Below are 20,189 nucleotides of genomic sequence, written 5' to 3'. Positions count from 1 at the left end.
TTGTATGTCGCTCTTTCTTCCTTTTTATCTGTTATTTGTATTGTGAAGCGCTTTGTTAGGAAGCATGATGGCGGCGCTACGCCCGACAGCAGCCATACACTACAATTCCTGGCGTTTCTTGTTAATCTGTTCGTTTGCAGTCCTTTGTTTGTCTCCCTTTGTACCCGGGCTGCGCCCCGGGCTGATGGAACAGTTGGTTGGGGGGCGCATTATAAATAAAAATAACATAACATAACATAACATAACATCACGCACGCACACACGCACACACACACACACACTGCAGCCTTCAAGGTACATGTAGGCGTGTTGCATCATCTATTGAAAACAACGGTGTGCACCAAACAAAGCAGATCTCATGTCCTTGCCGACAGCTTCTCATTGATCCAGTCTTGTGTCTCCTCCTCCTCCTCCTCCTCCTCCTCCTCCTCCAGCTTCCTGGTGGTGTTGGCCATTTCCTTCCAGAAGCAGCCAATCAGCTACAGTCTGCTGATCAATCCCAGCAGCCTGTTCTCCATCCAGGGGGAGACTGGGGAGGTCAGTCTGACGCGGACGCTGGACTACGAGAGCGACCAGCGACGCTATCTGCTGATGGTCCGCGCCAGCGAACGGGGGCCGGGGGGGCTTAGCAGTGCGACAGAGGTCAGAGGTCACACACACGTGTGCACACACACACACACACACACACACACATACATAGACACACAGTGGAGTGTTTGGGAGTGTGTGTGTTTGTTTGGGGTTGTATTTTTTGAGGTTTTGACGAGATAACCTACATTGCTACTTCAGGACTATTACTATAATTTCAGGACAAATACAGCTGTCACTTTACACTTCATGTGGAGGGTTGACAAGTGCAATGGCTCTGCCAGGATACACACACACACACACACACACACACACACACACACACACACACACACACACACACACATACTGGAGAGAGGCCCATTTCTATTTTGGACTTAAGTCTTGGACTGGCAGATAAAGGATATGCTGAGATGGCAACTTGGGAAAAGCACAATTTATCTTAAGTTTTACACCCTGGTATAGAATGTCCTCCGTTTTACACCCTGGTATAGAATGTCCTGCGTTTTACACCCTGGTATAGAATGTCCTGCGTTTTACACCCTGGTATAGAATGTCCTGCATTTTACACCCTGGTATAGAATGTCCTCCGTTTTACACCCTGGTATAGAATGTCCTGCGTTTTACACCCTGGTATAGAATGTCCTGCGTTTTACACCCTGGTATAGAATGTCCTGAGTTTTACACCCTGGTATAGAATGTCCTCCGTTTTACACCCTGGTATAGAATGTCCTGCGTTTTACACCCTGGTATAGAATGTCCTGCGTTTTACACCCTGGTATAGAATGTCCTGCGTTTTACACCCTGGTATAGAATGCCCTGAGTTTTACACCCTGGTATAGAATGTCCTGTGTTTTACACCCTGGTATAGAATGCCCTGAGTTTTACACCCTGGTATAGAATGTCCTGAGTTTTACACCCTGGTATAGAATGTCCTGAGTTTTACACCCTGGTATAGAATGTCCTGCGTTTTACACCCTGGTATAGAATGCCCTGAGTTTTACACCCTGGTATAGAATGTCCTGTGTTTTACACCCTGGTATAGAATGCCCTGAGTTTTACACCCTGGTATAGAATGTCCTGTGTTTTACACCCTGGTATAGAATGCCCTGAGTTTTACACCCTGGTATAGAATGTCCTGAGTTTTACACCCTGGTATAGAATGTCCTCAGTTTAACACCCTGGTATAGAATGTCCTGAGTTTTACACCCTGGTATAGAATGTCCTGAGTTTTACACCCTGGTATAGAATGTCCTGAGTTTTACACCCTGGTATAGAATGTCCTGAGTTTTACACCCTGGTATAGAATGTCCTGAGTTTTACACCCTGGTATAGAATGTCCTCAGTTTAACACCCTGGTATAGAATGTCCTGAGTTTTACACCCTGGTATAGAATGTCCTGAGTTTTACACCCTGGTATAGAATGTCCTGAGTTTTACACCCTGGTATAGAATGTCCTGGGTTTTACACCCTGGTATAGAATGTCCTGAGTTTTACACCCTGGTATAGAATGTCCTGAGGCCGTCTCCTGAAATGGAAGCGATTAAGCTCATCAAAGCCTTTGCTATTTTATATATATTTGACACCGCACCCCCATTTTATATTTCCTTTCCTCTGCCTTTCCTCCTCTCCTCTTCCTCCTCTCTTCTCTCACTCCTCCTCCTCTCCTCTTCCTCCTCTCTTCTCTCACTCCTCCTCCTCTCCTCCTCCTCCTCCTCTTTTCCCCTCCCCATCTACCCCACAACTACTCCCTTTCCTACTCCCTTTCCTGCCTCCTTCCACTGCTCCAACCTACCGACGTCTGAAGAAGAGCTTTGGCTCGAAACATCACACGTTAAATTAGCTATACAGGAGCTATAGGGTCCATGTTCTTGTCTGTCTTCGTGTTGTGTTTTTAATCCAGCAGCTGCCCTTTTGTTAACCTGCCTCTCACCCCAGGTCCAGTTGATGATAACTGACCAGAACGACTGTGTCCCAGAGTTCCTTCAGTCCATCTACAGCGTGGACGGTGTCCCGGAGACCGTAACCACGGCAACCTCTCTGCTTCAAGGTGAGCGTCTGACCTCCCCTTGGCCCTTTCTGTTTTAAGTTTTAAGTGAAGAATGAATGGATGATTTATTTGATCATGTCATCACCGTGTCATGCCACACGCGTGGCCCAGCCCACATGGGATTACAGGACACAGATACAACATTTCAGCATTTCAGCATTTCCAGAACCATAAACTACCATTACTCCACTTTAGCCTCCTCATTAAACTCTTTTTCTTCGACAGGTTTTTACTGAACATAATTTTCTGTCCTGTTTAATTTCACAAAATGTATGTACGTTTAAGCTTACTTCTTATCCTGGAAACCCAACTCTCTCTTGATTCAAATGACAATAATTCTTTGAAATGCACACCATCACAACCTAATCTCTCACATGGAGCGTGCAGCTCCCTTGTTCATGCACCATTTCTTTGGATATCCAAGTTAAACATCCCTTTAGTTAATCTGTTATCATCCATCCCCAGGAGCGCATTCTACAACCTCATCATACACGCTCTCCAGCGCCCCTCACAAGACCCCCACCCCATATCTACACTAACAGATAGAATTGGCTCAAATATATGTGCCCCCCTTGAAGAAGTAAGACATTATTATTCTTATTAGATAAAACCCCCAACAGAAACTGTGAGGCATTATCAGTGGTCTTTTATCTTTAAAGTAGAAGAAAGCGAATGACAGAGTCAATATGTTCAGGTTGCTTGGGAGGAGATGGAGGTGCATAGCTGTCAGTACTTGGTCAGTCATTTGTACTACAGACAGATCAAGATTCCAGATCTGTTTTATTGGCCATGTATATGGTTCACACACACACTAGGAATGTGACTAGGGTTAAGCCATACTGTTGCAGTCGACATAGGACAGGATGGAGGACAGGACAGGACAGAATGGAGGACAGGACAGGACAGGATGGAGGACAGGACAGGACAGGATGGAGGGCAGGACAGGACAGGATGGAGGACAGGACAGGACAGGATGGAGGACAGGACAGGACAGGATGGAGGACAGGGCAGGACAGGACAGGACAGGATGGAGGACAGGACAGGACAGGATGGAGGACAGGACAGGATGGAGGACAAGACAGGATGGAGGACAGGATGGAGGACAGGACAGGACAGGATGGAGGACAGGACAGGATGGAGGACAGGACAGGATGGAGGACAGGACAGGATGGAGGACAGGATGGAGGACAGGATGGAGGACAGGACAGGATGGAGGACAAGACAGGATGGAGGACAGGATGGAGGACAGGACAGGACAGGATGGAGGACAGGACAGGTTGGAGGACAGGACAGGATGGAGGACAGGATGGAGGACAGGACAGGATGGAGGACAGGACAGGATGGAGGACAAGACAGGATGGAGGACAGGATGGAGGACAGGATGGAGGACAGGATGGAGGACAGGATGGAGGACAGGACAGGATGGAGGACAGGACAGGATGGAGGACAAGACAGGATGGAGGACAGGATGGAGGACAGGATGGAGGACAGGATGGAGGACAGGATGGAGGACAGGACAGGATGGAGGACAGGACAGGATGGAGGACAGGACAGGATGGAGGACAAGACAGGATGGAGGACAGGATGGAGGACAGGATGGAGGACAGGACAGGTTGGAGGACAGGACAGGATGGAGGACAGGACAGGATGGAGGACAAGACAGGACAGGATGGAGGACAGGGCAGGATGGAGGACAGGGCAGGATGGAGGACAGGACAGGATGGAGGACAGGACAGGACAGGTTGGAGGACAGGACAGGACAGGACAGGATGGAGGACAGGACAGGATGGAGGACAGGACAGGACAGGATGGAGGACAGGATGGAGGACAGGACAGGATGGAGGACAGGACAGGATGGAGGACAGGACAGGATGGAGGACAGGACAGGTTGGAGGACAGGACAGTGCAAAGACATGACAGTGCAAATGAAATACAAAACAGTGCAAATACAAAATATAGTGCAAACAAAATACAATGCAATATATAAAATATGTTCTACAACGGAGAGTTTGGATACTTGATTCTGATTGGCTAGCAGCCGTGGTAAAATACTCTGTAACCCACGGCTGCGACCGCATAACAATTAGTATTTAGTCGCCGTCAATCTCATTAATGAGGCCATTGATAAAATCAAGCGGTAGGCTATGTTTTGCGTAGCAACCACTCGCAGCAACCTCGCCTTTTTCGTATCCTATTACAAAAACAGACTCATCAGTTCGAATCCAACACTTCCACACCCCTACCAGCAAAAACGAGTGCTCTGGAGAACTGTTTTAATAACTGCACCATGGCTGGAAATATTCAAATAAACGTGAACCACCCGAATTATGCCTTATGGCTTATGTGAACAAGGCCAACCCAAATAGGCGAGATAGCCTATGTTGCCTGGCAACCATTTAATTCAGAACTATAGCCTATCGCGGAAGATTTTGTAAATACTAAAATGCTAAGAATGATCAGTAAATAAATGATTGAATGTTACTACTGAGTGTTTTTTGTGAATATATATATGTAGTAACCGTTGTAGAAAAGCAATTGACCCCTCGAGGCAGTGGGTTACAGGGGATTTTACCACAGCTACGGGGGTTTTAGCTTAGCTTTAGCTTTGAGTTTTACCACAGCCCTGTAGCTGTGGTAAAATCCCCTGTAACCCACTGCCTCTCGTGGTCAATTGCTTAAATAAACTGTTAATAAAGGGTGGCAAAAATGCAATTTACGTACTATATACAGAATGCCGTGTGGCGAGTGTAGTGTGATAGGGGAGCGATGTTATGTGTACAGTGTGTGTAATGTGTGTGCCGTTGAGGTCAACAATCAGAGGTTGTGTGCAAGTGGTGCAGGCAGTCGTGAGCCATTCTGCTGCCTCAGGAAGTATGTCCTGGTGGTTCTCAGGAAGTATGTCCTGGTGGTTCTCAGGAAGTATGTCCTGGTGGTTCTCAGGAAGTATGTCCTGGTGGTTCTCAGGAAGTATGTCCTGGTGGTTCTCAGGAAGTATGTCCTGGTGATGCCTCAGGAAGTATGTCCTGGTGGTTCTCAGGAAGTATGTCCTGGTGGTTCTCAGGAAGTATGTCCTGGTGGTTCTCAGGAAGTATGTCCTGGTGATGCCTCAGGAAGTATGTCCTGGTGGTTCTCAGGAAGTATGTCCTGGTGGTTCTCAGGAAGTTTGTCCTGGTGGTTCTCAGGAAGTATGTCCTGGTGGTGCCCAGGAAGTATGTCCTGGTGGTGCCTCAGGAAGTATGTCCTGGTGGTTCTCAGGAAGTATGTCCTGGTGGTTCTCAGGAAGTATGTCCTGGTGGTTCTCAGGAAGTATGTCCTGGTGGTGCTCAGGAAGTATGTCCTGGTGGTGCCTCAGGAAGTATGTCCTGGTGGTTCTCAGGAAGTATGTCTTGGTGGTTCTCAGGAGGTATGTCCTGGTTGTTCTCAGGAAGTATGTCCTGGTGGTTCTCAGGAAGTATGTCCTGGTGGTTCTCAGGAAGTATGTCCTGGTGGTTCTCAGGAAGTATGTCCTGGTGGTTCTCAGGAAGTATGTCCTGGTGGTTCTCAGGAAGTATGTCCTGGTGGTTCTCAGGAAGTATGTCCTGGTGGTTCTCAGGAAGTATGTCCTGGTGGTTCTCAGGAAGTATGTCCTGGTGGTTCTCAGGAAGTATGTCCTGGTGGTTCTCAGGAAGTATGTCCTGGTGGTTCTCAGGAGGTATGTCCTGGTGGTTCTCAGGAAGTATGTCCTTGTGGTTCTCAGGAAGTATGTCCTGGTGGTTCTCATGAAGTATGTCCTGGTGGTTCTCAGGAAGTATGTCCTGGTGGTTCTCAGGAAGTATGTCCTGGTGGTTCTCAGGAAGTATGTCCTGGTGGTTCTCAGGAAGTATGTCCTGGTGGTTCTCAGGAAGTATGTCCTGGTGGTTCTCAGGAAGTATGTCCTGGTGGTTCTCAGGAAGTATGTCCTGGTGGTTCTCAGGAAGTATGTCCTGGTGGTTCTCAGGAGGTATGTCCTGGTGGTTCTCAGGAAGTATGTCCTGGTGATGCCTCAGGAAGTATGTCCTGGTGGTTCTCAGGAAGTATGTCCTGTTGGTTCTCAGGAAGTATGTCCTGGTGGTTCTCAGGAAGTATGTCCTGGTGGTGCCCAGGAAGTATGTCCTGGTGGTGCCTCAGGAAGTATGTCCTGGTGGTTCTCAGGAAGTATGTCCTTGTGGTTCTCAGGAAGTATGTCCTGGTGGTGCTCAGGAAGTATGTCCTGGTGGTTCTCAGGAAGTATGTCCTGGTGGTTCTCAGGAAGTATGTCCTGGTGGTGCTCAGGAAGTATGTCCTGGTGGTGCCTCAGGAAGTACGTCCTGGTGGTGCTCAGGAAGTATGTCCTGGTGGTTCTCAGGAAGTATGTCCTGGTGGTTCTCAGGAAGTATGTCCTGGTGGTTCTCAGGAGGTATGTCCTGGTGGTTCTCAGGAAGTATGTCCTGGTGGTTCTCAGGAAGTATGTCCTGGTGGTTCTCAGGAAGTATGTCCTGGTGATGCCTCAGGAAGTATGTCCTGGTGGTTCTCAGGAAGTATGTCCTGGTGGTTCTCAGGAAGTATGTCCTGGTGGTTCTCAGGAAGTATGTCCTGGTGATGCCTCAGGAAGTATGTCCTGGTGGTTCTCAGGAAGTATGTCCTGGTGGTTCTCAGGAAGTATGTCCTGGTGGTTCTCAGGAAGTATGTCCTGGTGGTGCCCAGGAAGTATGTCCTGGTGGTGCCTCAGGAAGTATGTCCTGGTGGTTCTCAGGAAGTATGTCCTGGTGGTTCTCAGGAAGTATGTCCTGGTGGTTCTCAGGAAGTATGTCCTGGTGGTGCTCAGGAAGTATGTCCTGGTGGTGCCTCAGGAAGTATGTCCTGGTGGTTCTCAGGAAGTATGTCCTGGTGGTTCTCAGGAGGTATGTCCTGGTTGTTCTCAGGAAGTATGTCCTGGTGGTTCTCAGGAAGTATGTCCTGGTGGTTCTCAGGAAGTATGTCCTGGTGGTTCTCAGGAAGTATGTCCTGGTGGTTCTCAGGAAGTATGTCCTGGTGGTTCTCAGGAAGTATGTCCTGGTGGTTCTCAGGAAGTATGTCCTGGTGGTTCTCAGGAAGTATGTCCTGGTGGTTCTCAGGAAGTATGTCCTGGTGGTTCTCAGGAGGTATGTCCTGGTGGTTCTCAGGAAGTATGTCCTTGTGGTTCTCAGGAAGTATGTCCTGGTGGTGCTCAGGAAGTATGTCCTGGTGGTTCTCAGGAAGTATGTCCTGGTGGTTCTCAGGAAGTATGTCCTGGTGGTGCTCAGGAAGTATGTCCTGGTGGTGCCTCAGGAAGTATGTCCTGGTGGTTCTCAGGAAGTATGTCCTGGTGGTTCTCAGGAGGTATGTCCTGGTTGTTCTCAGGAAGTATGTCCTGGTGGTTCTCAGGAAGTATGTCCTGGTGGTTCTCAGGAAGTATGTCCTGGTGGTTCTCAGGAAGTATGTCCTGGTGGTTCTCAGGAAGTATGTCCTGGTGGTTCTCAGGAAGTATGTCCTGGTGGTTCTCAGGAAGTATGTCCTGGTGGTTCTCAGGAAGTATGTCCTGGTGGTTCTCAGGAAGTATGTCCTGGTGGTTCTCAGGAAGTATGTCCTGGTGGTTCTCAGGAAGTATGTCCTGGTGGTTCTCAGGAGGTATGTCCTGGTGGTTCTCAGGAAGTATGTCCTTGTGGTTCTCAGGAAGTATGTCCTGGTGGTGCTCAGGAAGTATGTCCTGGTGGTTCTCAGGAAGTATGTCCTGGTGGTTCTCAGGAAGTATGTCCTGGTGGTGCTCAGGAAGTATGTCCTGGTGGTGCCTCAGGAAGTACGTCCTGGTGGTGCTCAGGAAGTATGTCCTGGTGGTTCTCAGGAAGTATGTCCTGGTGGTTCTCAGGAAGTATGTCCTGGTGGTTCTCAGGAAGTATGTCCTGGTGGTTCTCAGGAAGTATGTCCTGGTGGTTCTCAGGAAGTATGTCCTGGTGGTTCTCAGGAGGTATGTCCTGGTGGTTCTCAGGAAGTATGTCCTGGTGATGCCTCAGGAAGTATGTCCTGGTGGTTCTCAGGAAGTATGTCCTGTTGGTTCTCAGGAAGTATGTCCTGGTGGTTCTCAGGAAGTATGTCCTGGTGGTGCCCAGGAAGTATGTCCTGGTGGTGCCTCAGGAAGTATGTCCTGGTGGTTCTCAGGAAGTATGTCCTTGTGGTTCTCAGGAAGTATGTCCTGGTGGTGCTCAGGAAGTATGTCCTGGTGGTTCTCAGGAAGTATGTCCTGGTGGTTCTCAGGAAGTATGTCCTGGTGGTGCTCAGGAAGTATGTCCTGGTGGTGCCTCAGGAAGTACGTCCTGGTGGTGCTCAGGAAGTATGTCCTGGTGGTTCTCAGGAAGTATGTCCTGGTGGTTCTCAGGAAGTATGTCCTGGTGGTTCTCAGGAGGTATGTCCTGGTGGTTCTCAGGAAGTATGTCCTGGTGGTTCTCAGGAAGTATGTCCTGGTGGTTCTCAGGAAGTATGTCCTGGTGATGCCTCAGGAAGTATGTCCTGGTGGTTCTCAGGAAGTATGTCCTGGTGGTTCTCAGGAAGTATGTCCTGGTGGTTCTCAGGAAGTATGTCCTGGTGATGCCTCAGGAAGTATGTCCTGGTGGTTCTCAGGAAGTATGTCCTGGTGGTTCTCAGGAAGTATGTCCTGGTGGTTCTCAGGAAGTATGTCCTGGTGGTGCCCAGGAAGTATGTCCTGGTGGTGCCTCAGGAAGTATGTCCTGGTGGTTCTCAGGAAGTATGTCCTGGTGGTTCTCAGGAAGTATGTCCTGGTGGTTCTCAGGAAGTATGTCCTGGTGGTGCTCAGGAAGTATGTCCTGGTGGTGCCTCAGGAAGTATGTCCTGGTGGTTCTCAGGAAGTATGTCCTGGTGGTTCTCAGGAGGTATGTCCTGGTTGTTCTCAGGAAGTATGTCCTGGTGGTTCTCAGGAAGTATGTCCTGGTGGTTCTCAGGAAGTATGTCCTGGTGGTTCTCAGGAAGTATGTCCTGGTGGTTCTCAGGAAGTATGTCCTGGTGGTTCTCAGGAAGTATGTCCTGGTGGTTCTCAGGAAGTATGTCCTGGTGGTTCTCAGGAAGTATGTCCTGGTGGTTCTCAGGAAGTATGTCCTGGTGGTTCTCAGGAGGTATGTCCTGGTGGTTCTCAGGAAGTATGTCCTTGTGGTTCTCAGGAAGTATGTCCTGGTGGTGCTCAGGAAGTATGTCCTGGTGGTTCTCAGGAAGTATGTCCTGGTGGTTCTCAGGAAGTATGTCCTGGTGGTGCTCAGGAAGTATGTCCTGGTGGTGCCTCAGGAAGTATGTCCTGGTGGTTCTCAGGAAGTATGTCCTGGTGGTTCTCAGGAGGTATGTCCTGGTTGTTCTCAGGAAGTATGTCCTGGTGGTTCTCAGGAAGTATGTCCTGGTGGTTCTCAGGAAGTATGTCCTGGTGGTTCTCAGGAAGTATCTCCTGGTGGTTCTCAGGAAGTATGTCCTGGTGGTTCTCAGGAAGTATGTCCTGGTGGTTCTCAGGAAGTATGTCCTGGTGGTTCTCAGGAAGTATGTCCTGGTGGTTCTCAGGAAGTATGTCCTGGTGGTTCTCAGGAAGTATGTCCTGGTGGTTCTCAGGAGGTATGTCCTGGTGGTTCTCAGGAAGTATGTCCTTGTGGTTCTCAGGAAGTATGTCCTGGTGGTGCTCAGGAAGTATGTCCTGGTGGTTCTCAGGAAGTATGTCCTGGTGGTTCTCAGGAAGTATGTCCTGGTGGTGCTCAGGAAGTATGTCCTGGTGGTGCCTCAGGAAGTACGTCCTGGTGGTGCTCAGGAAGTATGTCCTGGTGGTTCTCAGGAAGTATGTCCTGGTGCTGCCTCAGGAAGCGGAAGGAGTCCACAGTGGTCACTGTGATGTCATTCAATGTGATGGGGGGGGGGGGGGCTGGTCTCTTCCTAAAGTCTACAATCATCTCCACTGTCTTGGGAGCGTTGAGCTCCAGGTTGTTTTGGCCGCACCAGGACAGCAGCTGGTCGATCTCCCACCTGTAGAGGGACTCTTAGCCCTCGCAGATGAGACCGATGAGGTTGGTGTCGTCTGGAAACTTCAGGAGCTTGATAGACTGGTGTCTGGAGGTGCAGCTGTTCGTTTGCAGGGAGAATGGTAGAGGGGAAAGGACACAGCCTTGGGGGGCGCCCGCACAGGTGGTCCTGGAGTCAGAGACGTGCTCGCCCAGTCAATGTGGTGGTCTATGTTTTCTAGCCTATTTCTAGGCCTCCTACTATATCTGAATTGTTGTTTTCACCCCCCTTCCCCCTTCTCTTCTCCTCTCCTCTCCTCTCCTGTCCTCTCCTGTCCCCTTCCCTCCTACCCTCTCCTGTCCTCTCCTATCCTCTCCTGTCCTTTCCTGTCCCCTTCCCTCCTGTCCTCTCCTATCCTCTCCTGTCCCCTTCCCTCCTGTCCTCTCCTCTGCTCTCCAGTGCTGGCCAGTGACTGTGACTCGGGGCTGAACGCTGAGCTCACCTACTACACCCTGAGTCCAGACTTCACCGTGTCATCCCATGGCACCATCTTCCCTGCCCGTCGCCTTGACTACGAGCGGCCAAACCACCTGTACGAGTTTGTTGTCATGGCAGTGGACAGTGGGGAGGAGCCTCACTCTGGAACCGCCACCATTCGTCTGCGCATGGCCAACATCAACGATGAGGCACCCGAGTTCTCCCAGCTTGTGTGAGTTACAATATGATGCAATACAACAGTCTACAGTATACCCTATATCACCAACAGGCAGACCGCGGTCCGGATCCGGACCCAGAAGCCGTTCAATCCGGACCTCGTCTTAACCCGAGAAATCAATGAGAATTTCTCCCTTTTGACGGAGCGTAGGCAACTAGTTTGAGCCTGCGCAGCCTTTGTAGTATATTACGGCATTTGTTTACTATCTCACGCTTCGCTAGCCAATCGAATCTGCATGTTCATTGCCTGACGTCACCCAGTCTACATGTGACAGCCTAGCTATCGTTAATGTTACTGTAATCAGAGCGAGTTGGAGTTGGACACTGCATGACCGCAGAAACTTAACGACAGACAAAGAGGGAAAGTGGGAGGGTGGGATGCCACAGGTAGACAAAAAAAAGGTGTTAAAGCAGTTCAACTCTTAAAATGTGTTGAGATTGTTAACACAAAAGGAAAACTCAAACTAGATTTTTTGTTTTATTTTTCAAAATTTTAGCACTTTAATTTCAGATGCACATTTTTCAAAAGCTACTTTGCTTTTAAATGTAGACCTCATTTTACTCAAGTTTATAGTAGCCTACAGTACTTTTTATTTATAATCCCTCCTAAATGTGAAGTGTCAATAAACAGGTTGAAATATTGTTGAAATGTAGCCTACTTTATTTGATTCTAAATACTATGTTGGGGAACATACGACTGAAGTGAACAATATTTTAACTTCACATGCGTATTGCACAGTAACATACAGCAAATACAATAATTTGATAGGAATATGCAAAGAAACAAATGTGTTGAGGGCATAAAAACACCGGACCCTGGCTTGAGGCAATTTTGTCAAACTGGACCTCTTAGAATTTTACTTGATTACCCCTGACCTACAGTATACAATACAACACCACACCATACAACACAACACACAACACAGTATAATGCAACACAACACAGTATTGTACAATACACTACAATACAATACAACAAAGTAGGCTACAATTCAACACCACACTATTCAATACAACACAATACAATACAGTACTATACAGTACAATACAACACAACACAATACAGTATAACTACACTCTGTATACTGTACTGTACATATTAGTGTGTGTATAGTTTGACGGAGTGTGTATGGACACCATGTGTTGCATTTCCCTCTGCACATCTTACACATTATTAATACATTAATAATAATAATAATAATAACCAGAAAGTACATTTCCTGGAGAAAATGTGAGGTGGGCTAGCTGCTGTCTCTAGCCCACTCAGGGGCTGAATTGTGGGGTCTGTGGCGTGGCAGTGGCGAGACTCCACCCCCTCAGGTCAGAGCTGGTCGGGGACAGTGTACCCGTCTCCGGGCCACCGACCCGCCCGCACCGGTGAAGACCATGTGTCTCTAGCCCACTCAGGGGCTGAGTTGTGGGGCCTGTGGCATGGATAGTGGCGTGGTGGGGAGACTCCGCCCCCTCAGGTCAGAGCCGGTCGGGGGCAGTGCAATGACCTCCTGGCAATCTCCATGCACCCACCGGCGAAGACCGTGTCTCTAGTCCACTCAGGGGCTGAGTTGTGGGGCCCATGACATGGATAGTGGCGTGGTGGGGAGACTCCGCCCCCTCAGATCAGAGCCGGTCGTGGACAGTGTACCCCTCTCCGGGCTAACCACCTGCCCCCACCGGTGAAGACCGTGTGTCTCTAGGCCACTCTGGGGCTGAGTTGTGGGGCCCATTCACTTCAATGTAAAGGCATGCCGGATTCAGACAGCTCTCTCTCAAAAAGTATACATTTTACAGCTTAGATATTGACACCATAGGAATCCTGGCAACTTGCTGAACATTTTCATGTATAATATGTCTGTGTAGCTTAAAAACTGTAGTCATGATGACAAGTTATAAAATGGGTATGAATTCAGAATTAGCAGCACAAAAGTTAGAGTGGAGAGCCATTCATTTGAATGAAGAGCATAGTTGTCAAACAAATTGTCATACCTCAAAAACTATAAGTCACACAGCTTAGATACTTACATTGTACGAATCAGCACAGTTGTGTGAACATTTCAATATATACTGTAATATGTGTATGAGCTGTTAAAACTGTAGGCATAGCGACAAGTTATAAAAAGGGTAAAGATGCAAAATTAGCAGCTCAAAAGTTAGAGTGCGTTGCCATATGTTTCAATGGGGAGCACAGTTGCCGAACAAATCGTCATACCTCAAAAACTGTAAGTCAGCTTAGATACTTACATTGTACGAATCAGCACAGTTGTGTGGACGTTTTGGTGTATAATATGTGTGTGAGCTTTCAAAACTGTAGGAGTGCCAGCAGTTTACAAAATGTGTGAATATTTTCAAAGCAACAGCTGCCACCACTCTAAAAACATAATGATACTGAACATTCCACCAGCAGTTTCAATGGCACAAAAATTATTATGAAAAGTAAAATTTCAAAAAAACTATAAAAAAATCAGACAAATCTGAATTGAGCTGAAGAGCTAAACACCGTGAACATTTTAAAGTTTGAATGAAATTTCTAGCACAAAGTATGAAGAAGTAGTTATGGAGACAAAAACTAGAATAAAGAAAGAAAGAAAGAAAGAAAAAGAAAGAAAGAAAGAAAGAAAGAAAGAAAGAAATAGTGGGAATATCACAAGTTGGGCTAGCTTCTACAAGTACTACAATAATACTTGGTATTTATTCCAGATGCTCAAGTGGCTATTAGACAGGATGGAAGGGTTGGTGGTGGGAGTAGCTCACCGTGGTCTGGCCAGTAGGCGCAGTAGCAGTGAGAGGACAGGGAGCTGGAGGTAGCTGAGGGAGTATAGCACATGTACTAACTACTACCTCTTGGCCTCTATGCTGGAGGTAGCTGAGGGAGTATAGCACATGTACTAACTACTACCTCTTAGCCTCTATGCTGGAGGTAGCTGAGGGAGTATAGCACATGTACTAACTACTACCTCTTAGCCTCTATGCTGGAGGTAGCTGAGGGAGTATAGCACATGCACTAATTACTACCTCTTGGCCTCTATGCTGGAGGTAGCTGGGAGGTGGTCAGTCCATCTAGTCAACTCATTCAGCCATGTTCATCCAAGATGGCGTCATGTCATCGAGTGGCACGCCATTGAGTGGCATGTGGTGTGAAGTGTGTGATTCTGACCCCCCCCCCCCTCCCTTGGTTTGATGATGTGACAAGGGGTAGACCTTCCGACAGAGTGGAGGGGAGGGCAGTGGAGGCAAGTGGAGAGGAGGGGAGTGGAGGGGAGGCGAGAGGGACACCTCATCCACTGCCAATGTAAAAGTAAGTTTACAGTAGCATCTGCAGCTTTATACAATGTAAACCAGGGCCGTTTCTAGAGTTCTATATTCGGGTGGGCTGGGAGAGACGTTTTGAGTCGTCTGAATGTCATTCAAACAGCAGATCTAGCCTTGTGGACTAGTAGCCTAAAATTTAAATAAATCACACCCAGGTGGGGTAAGGTTTATGAGCAATCACCTCTTAAACAGTTGTCACGGCCCCTGGAACAGATATGATGTGTTGTTGCAGAGGCTACTCTTGATTTGCATAGGTGAGAAATGATGGATGATTGGTATTGAAGAGTCAATGTCAGAGAGGAGGTATTACACCGGGACAGAATTGTAGATCAAACTCAAGATTTATTGAGTACAACAGCAGACATCCTGGGTCAGTCACAGATACACAATACATTCAGGGGCAAATTCACTAAAGCAGAATTGCGGCCGTTAATTGCACCATTACATTGCGCGTCAGTTGCTCCAGCTATGTGCTCCGTTGTAAAAACCTATTCACTAAAGACATTGCGCTAATAATATCCCAGCGCAAACACGCCCATTTGGTGTTTGCGGCTGAGTGCAATTTGCTGCTGATATAGGAAATGACTATAAATACTGCGCATACAGCGCATACAACTCGTATGCATATCATTGGACGATGGCAGACAGAAAAAGAAAGATACGATTTTCAGACAGCGAACTTGAAGTCCTCACGGACGAGGTTCAAAAACATGTCTCACAGCTTTCCGCAAGAAAATATCACGGCTGCAGCAAAAAATCACATTTGGGGTTTAATTTCCCAATCAGTCAGTGCCATTGGTGTGTGTAAACGCGGAAGACTGCAAACGGAGGTGGAATGATTTGAAAAGACGAACAAAGGAAAAATGGTCATTTTATGTTATGCAAGATGCAGCACGCTACGATGATCTGGCATACTTTTGGGGGAGTGTATAACATTGCCCCACCGGTACGATCTAGGCATCTAAATGGTTTTTCAGGATTCCAAATGTGCACTCAATCACACCGCGCGTCCTGATGTGAGCCCGGTTGTACGCCGTCTCTCCAACGTTGGAAGGATTACGCACGGGAGTCATCATCCATGGCTGAAGATGATACCTGCCGTCACCTATGATACAAAAGCAAAATATTTTCAAGACCATTCAAATAAAAATAAATATTGTGTAGGCTATGTTTTTATTTATTTATACCTATATCGGCCGCCAGCCGTTCAATGAACGGCTATAGGGAATGCGCAGTTTCGCGTATAGACTATTATAGGCACAGTTTCGCGCTATGTAGGCTATTATAAATGAGTATTATTCATTGGGGGAGCTTGGACTCGCTGGGGACTGGTGAGAGACGCATAGTCTACAGAGCCTCCCCAGACATGACTTCATCCTCCAGTTGGCTGAAGAGCTGCGCGCTCTGGCGTCCAAACAGCTAACGGCGGCGCCCCGCAGTGTCCACAGAAGAATACCCCCCCAAAAAATACCTGCATGGTGAATACAAGCTGCAGCAAGAACAGAACTGTCAACCAATGCACGAAGTGCACCAAAGCTGTCTGTGGCAGTTGCACTGCCAAGGTGCAGAGATGTGCGAAGTGTATTTGAGCTGCCGCCTCAACCGCGCGTATAGCAGAGCTATACAGAACTTGTGTATAGCCTACAACTAGTAGCCCATAGCCAATAAAACGGCTTATTGTTTTATTCATATATCAACTAGATAATTTGATAATTATTAATTTTATTAGATATCGAAGTTCTATGCTGCATCTGTAATCACAAGACCTATATGCCTAGCCTACTGTAAAAAACAATGCATTCTCATATATTAGCTTCGATAATTATTAATTAGATAATTATCATGTACCTACGTTCTATGCTGCATCTGTACAGTAGGCTACTGTTTTATTTGGATTCTTGGCCAAAATGCTGTTCTTGTAGCCGTTTCATCGATTTTTTTTCCTTTTGTGAAGTGTAGGCTATACTAGTCTTGTTAAAGTGCGAAGATAACATTTTGTTGTGTTATTTTATTGCCATATAGTCATTTTGTGAGTAGCCTAGTATGAAAGGACAACATTAAGCCTTGAGTTGTACAGTACAATCCTAAGACCGTATACCGTAAAAAACGATGCGTTCTTGGTACGTCCATTGAACGGCTACTGGCCGATAAAGGTATATAGTTAGCCGCGGTGGTTCTGTGTTAAATCAAAAAGTGACATACTTCTTCTAAATATTCTCTCACGAACAACATGCCTGGCATTGCGATGCCTTCGCCTCGTTACAATCACTGCTGCCATGATCAGCGGACAGGCTGGCCATGACACACCCTTTGCGCTTAAATACCACCACGTCTCTGAAAACTGAATTAATTTCACTTTAACTGCGTGAAGCAATTGGCGCTGATCTTTGTGAATTGGGCGGATTTTGCAATAATGTTCATTTGCATAGAAAGGGGAACATTCTCCGCCCATATTACCTAATTTAAATATCAGCTAATAACACCGGCGCAGAGAAACGCTATGAGGAAGGCAACGCAGTTAACACCGTATTTCACCCTTTGCGAGGGCGTTTTGAATAGCAAAGTTTATTTTTGACTTATTTGCACAGGTTTTGCTTCAGGAAAAGCTGCGCAATCCTTTAGTGAATTCGCCCCTCAGTGAACTCTGATCGGACCACATAGTATTGAGTTTGTGCCATCTTTATAGTCACTGTGTGGCCGGATTCTATAGTTCATTCTTATACCCTTATACTGTACATCGTGCATCAGTGCCTCGTTGGCTTTTACTGTTTGCACCTGGTCTGCTCTTTATTCCTAGATTCTGGCCATATATGTCCTCCTAGCACTGGGAATAACTTAAGAACAGAAAAAACTAGAGTCAGCAGAAAACTTCTTATTAATAGTCTACTCCTGATTGCTCAAAATCTCATGCGACGAATGGACACACACGGACTGACACTTGATAAAGCAGTTAGCACTGCGATTGTTTCACAATGAAAAGGGCTTTATGAATAAAATTAATTATTATGTCACGTATAGAAGCGGCTGCACCACTTAAAAAGATAAAACTAATAATAAAAAACATAATAATACAAATAAAAATAATACTAACCATAATAATAATAATAATAATAATAATACAACTAATAATAAAATATAAAACAACTACTACAATAATAATAATAATAATACAACTAATAATAAAATATAAAACAACTACTACAATAATAATGATAATAATAGTAATAATAATAATAATACTTTTTTTTTATCACATCAGTCTCGTTATTTTTTTATTTTTATAACATCAGTCTGTTGTTTTTTTGTTTTTTAAATATCTCATCAGTCTCCTGTTTTTATTGATCACATCAGTCTCATTTTATATATAACATCAGTCTCATTTTATATATAACATCAGTCTCATTTTAAATATAACATCAGTCTCCTGTTATTTATCACATCAGTCTCATTTTTATCTAACACATCAGTCTCCTTTATACTGTAGTTATCACATCAGTCTCATTTGTATGTATCACATCAGTCTCCGGTTATCTATCACATCAGTCTCCTATTATGTATCACATCAGTCTGTTTTTATCTACAGCATCATTCTCCTGTTGCTCTTGGCAAAGATTCTAACACATTGATCCATGTCTAAGTTATTAGTTATTGATTTCTCATGGGCCAAGATGACCAAATTCCTCTTTCTTTCATGTAACCTGGTGTGACGGTAGGGGGTTAGGACCCGTGACAGTGTAGAGAAGGAACTCTCACATGATGCTGAAGACACACCAATTACCAAGGCTGTTACAAACAATTCATACAACACAGGAGAAGCTTCCTTATACTCCTGCAGGTGTTTACACACAGTTGACAGGTCTGTTTCATGTGGACATTTCTTGACCAACATTGGTTTGGCAAGAAGAATTTCATGTTTCAGACTCACATCGTCTGCTGCAGTGCCAGCACCAAGCACATGCAGAGGGTGCAACACGGTGGAATCCTCTAGAAATGCACTGCGATTTGGGTACAAGACTGGATGTGGCTGTCATAAGGTCTACATTCTTCTTGGAAAATCTGTGTTCCATTTGTGAAAAGGCCCTGTCAAGGATGTTGAGCAGGGATCTTTTCAGACTGACTGGGAGTGATGGTGGGATCATCAGAATCTGTATCCACAGTTGCTAGCACAACACTTTCCTCAACGTTCTCCTTCTCTTTGGGGGAAGTGGATTATCCTCTGCAGCTGCCTGATCTGTCCACTCGTCTTTACAGATGTTTTTGAAGTTCTCCAGTCATGCACCTACAAACTCAAGCAGTGCACAATATCAACAGACCGAGAAGAATTGCATTAGCTGGTTTCAAGACACCAAGCGCCCGCACTAGAAATGTGCCAATCTGAAATAAATTATGCCTCTTAATTTGAATTAACAGGCCTGATGCCTCAGTGCACAAGTCAACTGTGGCATCATCATCCTCTGAGATCTCTGACAGGATAGTGAGAAGACGGTCTTCATTCTCAACGATGCACTTTGTCACATCATAATGTAAAATATTAACATTTATTCAAAACGAAGCATCATTCCCTCAATTCCGCGGAGCAAAATAATTCCCCTAACAAATGGGTTGCCAAGCAACAACAACAACTACGATGCATTGGATCAAATGGGAGGTGCATTAATACTGAAAATGGAATGATATGCGGTCCCAGGTGTGTGTTACAAAGTATTTTAACACGGCTTCCAGCCAATCAGAATGAAGAACCAGAACTAACCGTTGTATAAGCAGTCTTTTGAGACAAGGAGCATCATACCACCAAGCAGTGGACTGTTCTCTCTGCTCAGCTCAGGGAAGAGTACCGTTCACTGATGGCTAAAACGGAGAGACTCAGGAAGAGTTTCTTCCCCCAGGCCATCCGGTACCTAAATGGCACTGACTAAGCACTTTTTGTTCTCAGAGTAACAGCACTTTATATTTATTTTTAACTGAAATAACCCTCTGACATCATGAATGTATATGGTTTCTGTCTGTTATTGCTTTTGTCTGTTGTTGTGTCAGATTTGTTTTGTGTGTACAGTATATCTACTATAGATATCTACATTTCACTACGTTGTATTATATATGTGACTCTGAACTCAACGGAACCTTTGTGACACAGTAGTGACGGAAGAAGTTATACAGGGAACTAGAGAGGTCGAAAAACTTTGGCACATGACTCACCCTGAATGGCATGCACAACCACTAAGTGTAACTGGTGGTTATAACAGTGGATATATGGAATATATATACAGTAGCAAGCTTCTTTTGAAGCAATGCTTGCACACCACCTCGTATTCCACCCATTACTGATGCTCCATCATAACACTGGCCAACTTGTCAGCCTCGTAGCCAGCATTAGAAATATGTCTCAATATTTCAGTCGACATGTACTCAGCATCAAGTTGATTTAAGTCAAGAAACCCATTCAGATGCTCCTCTGGCATGGAATCACATATGAACCGAATCATTATGGACAAACTCTCAATATTACATCTGTCCCTAGGCCCCTCACTTTCTA

General features: G+C 46.1%; 1 pseudogene across 1 annotated transcript in view; it reads left to right on the top strand.

Moving 5' to 3' along the window:
• Positions 1-20,189, top strand: part of LOC311320997 (neural-cadherin-like) — a 182,722-nt pseudogene that overhangs the window by 34,892 nt on the left and 127,641 nt on the right. Inside the window, exons 4-6 of the transcript in view lie at positions 435-642; positions 2,527-2,638; positions 11,096-11,345. The product of the transcript in view is annotated as a neural-cadherin-like (transcript). The remainder of the gene's footprint in view (positions 1-434; positions 643-2,526; positions 2,639-11,095; positions 11,346-20,189) is intronic.

Source organism: Borostomias antarcticus, assembly GCF_949987555.1.
Source record: "Borostomias antarcticus genome assembly, chromosome: 18".
In the NCBI taxonomy this organism is placed as follows: domain Eukaryota; kingdom Metazoa; phylum Chordata; class Actinopteri; order Stomiiformes; family Stomiidae; genus Borostomias; species Borostomias antarcticus.
Note: the sequence above shows the minus strand (reverse complement) of the source record. Positions and strands in the feature narration are given on the sequence as shown.